Genomic DNA, 9,139 nt, shown 5'->3' with positions numbered 1-9,139 from the left:
CTGGATCGAACGTGCCACCGACCGACGACTAGCGACTAGCGGTCGGTGGCACGCTGCACGAGCCCTTACTTACCTATAAACTATTTTCCTGTTCATCCTCTCCATGGCAATAGAAGGAATGTTAATGTCAGGTCAGATTTTTGTGACCTGATCTTATGGTAACTAATCACCGTAGTCTAAAAATGTCCGCAAAAGATTAGATTAACTTTAATACTAACAAAAAAGTTCGGCCTAGTTCGAGAGACAAAACGAAATAATGAAAATTCATTAGTTTGTCAACAAATTATCGCGAAGCGGCCTTGTCTACGCTCTGTTATATCTCGATTTTCCAAGAACCAAACATTTATAACATTAATTTAAAATTTACAATCACTATTTGCAATAGCGACACGCAATTTTCGACCTTATCGATTTATTTTTACAGAAAAAGATGCGAACATAATAAACTGTGCAAAATTGTAAAATTACAATGACCATTTGCACAATAGACGCGCAATTTTAAATCTTAAATCAATAGTGTTACAGGAAATGTTATAGACTCTGTTATATTTGTAAAGTTATCGATTATTTCGGAAGCACTTAGCCGGTGTTTAACTTCGGCTTATGATAATTGTGAAATGAACCTGAAATATTAATGAAAATCGATATGGATCGGTCGCGCCTGCTGCACACCTCTATTTTTAAATGCATTTTGAAATTGCATCTTACTTCCAGGAATGCCAACGGTTACTGAACGAAATTTTCAAACTAAGTGCTTGATACAGCTTTTATATCTTTATTCCCGCTCTTATTAATTATCTATAGCATTCTTGATGGCATTATTTTCAGCAGATGTGTAAAAATGTTTCATTTTCACACTTTTGCTTTAAGCGTTCGCATTATTTAAACACTAAATATAAAATAATTGTATGTCTGTATAATCAACAGTGGATCCAGCGCACGCACGGAAAGATTTTCGGTAGCGCTTTTTTCCCGGATTACTTTATGAATGTTGAATAATCTACCTGAAAACTAATTTATTTCAAAACAAATTTATGTCACTTTTGAGGGTCTATTCTATATCTGTGCCAAATTTTATCAAAATCGGACCAGTAGTTTTTGAGTTTATTCCACACAAACATACAAAAATACAAATCTTTCCTCTTTATTATTAGTGTGGATACTGCCTCCCCGTGCTACTACATCGTTTTTTTTGTAAAAGCATCTTACTCTTCATAGAAGTTTGTAAGGTTTTGAAGAATATATTAATAAAAATAAAGAAAAAAAATATTTTTTTTTGTTTGTCGCCACAACTATTGTATATCCGCGTTTGCCGCTTACTTTGATGATAAAGTTCATGTGATGAGTAACTATGAATGTCTACATTACCAGTTGCCCGACACGCACCTAGCCAATGTTTCCAAAACATCAAATTATCACGGACAAAAGCCGCTTAAATTAAAAAGCATTGACAATATCTTACGGCTTTCATGATTTACGAAACTGCGGTCTGCGCTATTGTGGTTCTATCAACTGTTTTCAGCGACCCACATTTACGAATTAGACGTCACAGTTTTGAAATTATTGGCTTAAAGTTTGCTTTTGTATAGTGTAAGGAAAAAATAGCATTTTTTCCTGTGGCAATACTCGTAATATACTGCAGTTTAGTTTCCAAACTACGTATTCGTGCCGTGTGGTTCCCGGCACTAATACAAAAAAAGAATTGGACCACTCCATTCTTTTCCCATGGATGTCGTAAAAGGCGACTAAGGTATAGGCTTACAAACTTGGAATTCTTTTTTTAAGCGATGGGCTAGCAACCTGTCACTATTTGAATCTCAATTCTATTATCAAGCCAAACAGCTCAACGTGGCCTATCAGTATTTTCAAGACTGTTGGCCCTGTCTACCCCACAAGGGATATAGACGTGATTATATGTGTACGTATGCCCTGATCAAAGTACACCTCAAGCCTTCCCACAGGAATCCACAAGATAATCCACAAGATAACCTCAAATTGCAACATTTAAACGCTGCAAAACGATTGTTAACTTTAATTAGGCTGAGACACACACCATTCTTTCGCGAGTGGTGGCCCAACTATCCGCCATTGTGTTCATGGTACGTTACAGTTACCAAACGATTTGGTTCATTAATATATAACTTGATTTCTACCCGTTGCGGACATTGAGGTGGCGTGGTTAGAGATGGCAAGTCTAAGATGAAGTCTGTGCAAATGTAAAGTAAGGAGAAACATTTATTTACATACATACATACATAGTCTATATCCCTTGCGGGGAAAACAGAGACAACAGTCTGAAAAAAACTAATAGGCCACGCTCAGCTGTTTGGCTTGATGACAGAATTGAGATTCAAATAGTGACAGGTTGCGCCCATCGCCTAAAAGAAGAATGCCATGTTTGTAAGCTTATCCCTTAGTCGCCTTTTACGACATCCATGGGAAAGAGAATGGAGTGGTCCTATTCTTTTTTTTAAATGGTGCCGGGAACCACATTTATTTAAGGAACACATATCTGGAATGCTTGTTACTCTTAATTTGCATGGTTCAAAAGTTCCCCTTATCTATCTGTCTGTATGTAGACGCTAATCTTGGAAAATCGTTCACGGATTTTTTTTCTGTTTGAGGTTGGTTTTATAGTTATAAATGCTACTAGTCCGAAGCCGGGGTGGGTCACTAGTATAAAGAATAGAATATAAAAGATTTATTTTCAAAATTGGATACAAGGTATCACTTATTGACGTCACATCACTTAAATCTAATTAAGTATAACTACTACCGCTTCCAAAGAATGTTCTCAAAATTAATAAAAAAACATAATTGACATCACCGGGTTTCGTTTTAGACGTACGATGACCAAATCCTGGTTAAGGCGTTCGTAAAACAAGTACTGCCGTGTGGTTCCCGGCAGTGCCGTGTGGTTCCCGGCACTATTACAAAAAAGAATAGGACCACTCCATCTCTTTCCCATGGATGTCGTAAAAGGCGACTAAGGGATAGGCTTATTAACTTAGGATTCCTCTTTTAGGCGATGGGCTAGCAACCTGTCACTATTTGAATCTCGGTTCTATCATTAAGCCAAATAGCTGAACGTGGCCATTCAGTCTTTTCAAGACTGTTGGCTCTGTCTACCCCGCAAGGGATATAGACGTGATCATATGTATGTATGTATATGTAAAACAAGTACCTAGTTATTAAGACAAGTAAAATTATAATTTATGGTGGTATATACTATAAATATATCAGAAAATCACACCAGCTCAGTCGCGGAGAGAGTATTAGTGGAGTCATGGAAACAAATGTTCGAGTCGCGGATTTACTGATTTTAATTTACTGTCCATCCCTTTATCATAATTTTCAGTTCTTCGCTTTGAAGTCGGAGTCTTCTTATACAGCATATGACCTTTCATACTGTGAAAAAAATTGGTTAAAATTTTCCCTGCTTTAAAATAAATGGTAACAATTCTTGTCAGTTCTGTTCATTTTACTTCAATAAACGGCTACTGATTTCAAAGGGATGTTGATGAAATACCTCCTTTTCACCATGACCGGCAGATTACGACTGTTATTCATTTAAATCATCCAAAGAGCAAGGAAGATTGTACAGTTACCATCATATCAAACCCAAATTTACTATAAATAAGCCGCGATTACCGCGTAAAGCATGGTAACTTGATATGCGGTTAACTGTACTATGCTCTGTGGTATCATTTTAAGTCGTAAGGTATTTGCTACATAATTAAATGTTAAATGATGTAACAAAATTCGAGATGAAGATGTTACGCCAAAGAATTTGTAATATGTACCAAGTAATTTGTAATATTAATAATTGTCTATTACTAAATAAATAATAATTCATAATCAAGTTTTTATGGGAGCCATTTCATGTAGGTACATGTTAATTGCCTTTCTCTTTTACCATAGTTTTTGTACTGGTTATTACATAGATAACGATTTATTGGCTATTTTATTGTGTATGCAAGATGATTCAATGTTGTTGCTAGTTCACAAGAAATGGTTCCTACCACATACATACATACATACATACATAAAATCACGCCTCTTTCCCGGAGGGGTAGGCAGAGACTACCTCTTTCCACTTGCCACGATCTCTGCATACTTCTTTCGCTTCGTCCACATTCATAACTCTCTTCATACAAGCTCGGCGGTTTCGGGTACTTTTGACCTGACCCTTTACCAGGACGTCCTTAATTTGATCAAGATACGTTCGTCTAGGTCTTCCCACTCCGACCTTTCCCTCCACACTCTCCTTGTATATCTGCTTAGTCAACCTGCTTTCATTCATCCTCTCCACATGACCGAACCATCTTAACATACCCTTTTCTATTCCTGTAACTACATCTTCTTTCACATCACAACATTCCCTTATCACGCTGTTCCTTATCCTGTCACTCAATTTCACACCCATCATACTCCTTAACGCTCTCATTTCCACTGCATTTATTCTGCTTTCATGCTTCTTTTGCCATACCCAACTTTCACTCCCATACATTAATGTCGGGACCAACACGCCCCTGTGCACAGCCAGTCGAGCCTTTTTGGATAGTTTCTGACTGCTCATAAAGGCATGCAAAGCTCCATTCACCATGTTCCCCGCGTTCACTCTCCTTTCAATATCACTATCATACTTGCCATCTGATGTAAACTTTGATCCTAGATATACAAACTCTTTCACTTGCTCCACTTTTTCTCCTCCAATCAAAATATTACATGCTGTCATTTCTTTCTCCATTTCAAAAACCAGTGTTTTAGTTTTACTTACGTTCACTTTCATTCCTTTCTCTTTTAAAGCTTCATGCATACAGTTTACCATCTCCTGTAACTCCTCCGCTGATGACGCCAGTATAACCTGATCGTCGGCATAGAGCAGACATTTGACGAGTAACTCATTCATCCTTAACTTTTAGACTCTTTCAAATCTGTCAAACAGCTATCCATAAATAGGTTGAACAGCCACGGTGACGCAACACATCCTTGCCTAACGCCTTTCTCAATCTTAAACCACTCAGTGTGCGCTCCGTTTATCCTGACACAAGCACTCGAATCCTCATATAAGGATTTCAGTGCTCGTATTAAGAGACTGCTCACCCCATGCATAGAAAGTGCTGACCACAATTCATTCCTCTCAACTCTGTCATAGGCCTTTTCCAGATCTACGAATGTGCAATAGACTTTTTGACTCTTGGCCAAAAACTTTTCGGCTATGCACCGCAAGGAAAAGACCTGATCAGTACATCCCATTCCCTTTCGAAATCCCGCTTGAGCATCCCATATTTTGTCATCAGTTTCATTCCTGACTCTATTAATCAATACCTTAGCATACAATTTGCCGACGACGCTAAGCAGGCTTATACCACGATAATTTTTGCAGTCCAGCTGTGACCCTTTTCCTTTGTAAAGTGGCACGATAACAGCCTTACACCAATCTTTTGGTACTCGGCCGCTTCTCCAACACAAATTGAAAAGGCAGTACAACTGACTAGCTACTACGCCTTTTCCTGCTTTAAGCATCTCGACCGACACTCTATCACACCCAGCAGCCTTTCCCGCTTTCATACTCTTAAGTGCTTCCACAATTTCGAACATTTCAATTTCGCCTTCCATCTCATTCTCTTTTTCTTCGCTATAGCAGAAATCTTTCTTATTTCCTTCCTTTTTTTCAAATAAACTTTCAAAATAGTCCTTCCATATCTTTAGTACACATTCTTCTCCTTTCACAACGCTACCATCCTGGCATCTGATCCTAGTCAGCTCTCTGGTTATAGTATTTCCTCGGGCTGACCTTACGGATTTCCAGAATACTTTCAGATTTGACTGAAAGTCTTCTGATAGCCTTTTATCAAAATCCTCTTTATACTCTTCTTTCTTTCTAATCACAGCTTTCTTAACCAAATCTTTCATTTTCTTATATTCCTTACGTGCTTCATTCACATCTTCATCTATAACCTCTTGCATTCTTAAGTTAGCTTTTGCTGCTAACAAATCCAGCCATGCTTTCTTCTTTAATCGCACAAGTTCTTGCACATCTTTACTCATCCACGCATTTTTGTGATTTTTTTCTTTCCTTCTTCTACTTACACCACACACTTCAACAGCTACTTTCACAATTCTTTCTTTAAATTCCTTCCATCCATCTTCAATATCGCTCATTTCCTCTAAATCTTCAAATTCATCCTTCAGTCTATTAATATACTTCTTACCTACATCCATATCTTGCAAATTTTCTACTTTTACTCTTTCCAAAGCGCTGGTTTGCTCCCTTACCCTGTGCCGCCAGCGATTGAAGATACCCCTTATCTGGGATATCACCAGTAAATGGTCCGAGTCAATGCCAGCACCGCGATATGCACGGGTATCCAGCACTTTGTTCTTCAATCTTTCATCTACAATCACAAAGTCTATCATACTTTTTAAAATACCTTCCACTCTTGTGTAGGTGTGGATCTCTTTATGTTGAAACATTGAGTTCGACACAAAAAGATCCCACTCTAGACAAATTTCTAATACACTTCTTCCATTATCATTCACCTTTTCGTCACCAAACGCACCAAGCACCTTTTCATATCCATCACGCTTTACACCCACCCATCCATTAAAATCACCTAACATAATAATCTTCTCATTTGGCTTGGTAACTTTCAATACTTCTCTTACACTATTCCAGAACTCCTCGTTTTCGCTTTTTGCTGATGTTGTACCCCTCGAACCCACATCCCAAGGTGCATAAACACCTAGAACGAAGATCCGAGTGATTCCAACTTTCAGCCTAATCCATAGAAGACGAGGGCTGACACACTCATACTCATTCACGCACTCAGCCATTCGTGCAGAAAGAATTAGACCGACCCCTTGACAGCCTCGGCTGGTACTGGAAATTCCAGACCAATACGCCGTGTAAGGGCCGTGCTGCGTCGCGTCGCATCCTTTCCGCTTCGTTTCATTCACGCACAACACATCCAAACGTCTTTCATCCATCATCTGGCATACTTCCTCAATCTTATCCTTCATTCCTCCTCTTACATTCATCGTCGCAAAGCGGCTTTCAGCAGACCGCATACCGCTCCCGCCGGGAACGAGACGTGATGGGGTGCGGACACCATCGCCGCCATTTATATGCTTTTTAAGGTTCATAATGCGATTCCCACGAGACGCTAGGGAAAAATTTTGTCCGCCCCAGCAGAGCCCCGCATGCCAGGGTAAGGCTAGCCATTACCTGGGGGTCGCCCAACCCCATGGCGGAAGTGGCACGCTCGAGACTAGGCTCGCCCCTAGCCATGCATCCATCGGCGCGGCAGACCTTAGATTGGCAGGGATTTACATTAAAGAGGAATCCCAAGTCTATCCCTTAGTCGGCTCTTACGACATCCGTGGGAAAGAGATGGAGTGGTCCTATTCTTTTGTAATGGTGCCGGGAACCACACGGCAAACGGTTCCTACCATTTCTCTACGATCTCCTCCAGGAAGTTGTGGACGATTTCTTCCTGGAGGAGATCGTAGAGTTAGACTAAGGGATAAAAACAAATCCGTCCACAACTTTCCGAGGAAAGCGCATATATACAGAGAAAAAAAGAAGGGACTTTATGATCTGTGATGATGATAAGTAAGTACCGATTCAAAATGGTGAGATGAGAGGACGATGTTGAAATGGCTATTTTATTACAAGTAATGAAATATCACTTATAGGTGTCAAATATTTGAGTTACAGGTAAGGTATTGCACAAAAATAATAATACCATATAAATAATGCAACAAATAAATAGATTGTGATGATTTCAAAAGGTGACTTCAATATACACATACATATGTATATGTATGTAGGGTAGGTACTATGAACGTATAGAGAGAAGTGTTGATCGATATCGTAACATATTTCAACATTTCTCACTCGTAACTGAATATCAATTAGATAAGTTAAATTTTTTCTAATCCGTTTCTTTAATTGATTAATTTGACGGCCTCTGTGGCGCAGCGGTAGTACGCTTGTCTGTGTCACCGGAGGTCCCGGGTTCGAATCCCGGTCAGGGCATGATGAGAAAAGAACTTTCTCTGATTGGCCTGGGTCTTGGATGTTTATCTATATAAGTATTTATTATAAAATAAAGTATCGTTGAGTTAGTATCTCGTAACACAAGTCTCGAACTTACTTCGAGGCTAACTCAATCTGTGTAATTTGTCCTGTATATTTATTTATTTATTAATGCGCAAGGAATATAGACGTCATTTTATGTAGGCAACCTGTTTTATTTATATTTTAATACTAGCTGTTCGTCCGCGTAGAATAGTTATTTTCATCATTCTTGAGGCTTAAAATAACTATCCAAGGATGAATAATTTTCCCCGTATTTTTCACATTTTCCATTATTTCTTCGCTCCTAATAGTTGCAGCGTGATGATTAATAGCCTAAAGCCTTTCTCTATAAATGGTCTATTTAACGCATAATTTTTTTCAATTTGAACCAGTAGTTTATGAGATTAGCGCGTTCAAACAAACAAATAAACTCTTCAGTTTTATAATATTAGTACCTATAGATTAACAACAGGCAAAGCCAGCTGGCTTATATGAAATTTAAATATTAAAAAAAATATATATATATTCTTTCAAGAAAAAATAAACAATTTACTTAGTAAATTCTTAGTTAAAATTTTACTTAGTGAATTAGTATATTTAGATGGTTGAAACATTTGGAAAGCGCCCGCTTGAGCAGCCTACACCCGTTCTGCTATTATCTTTTGTTTATTTTAAAACCATAGATGTCAATTATGTCATTTTTACAACAATTGAAATTGGAACTTCATGATGTCTGAAGTAGGCGAAGTGGACATTGGACAAACCTTTATAAATCAATCATAAGTCAGTAATCAATACATACATACATATAAAGCTCTTCTGCAATTGAGTGACTGAAATACAAGCAATGGGTTGTGGGGGGTTTCTACGTCTGTGGCCAAAACTAGTGGGCGTGGTAAGTTGAAATTCGTAATTTTTTTTGGAAAGTGTGTTAAAAGATATATACTGATACTTATTGGGCGATTATATCTGAAATTTCGCATTTATATACTTCGCAGAACGTAGGTATAAATCACTACATGGTATAAAGCGAAGTCGCTTCCCGCGTCTGTC

The sequence above is a fragment of the Amyelois transitella genome, chromosome 2, assembly GCF_032362555.1.
Source record: "Amyelois transitella isolate CPQ chromosome 2, ilAmyTran1.1, whole genome shotgun sequence".
NCBI lineage: Eukaryota > Metazoa > Arthropoda > Insecta > Lepidoptera > Pyralidae > Amyelois > Amyelois transitella.
Note: the sequence above shows the minus strand (reverse complement) of the source record.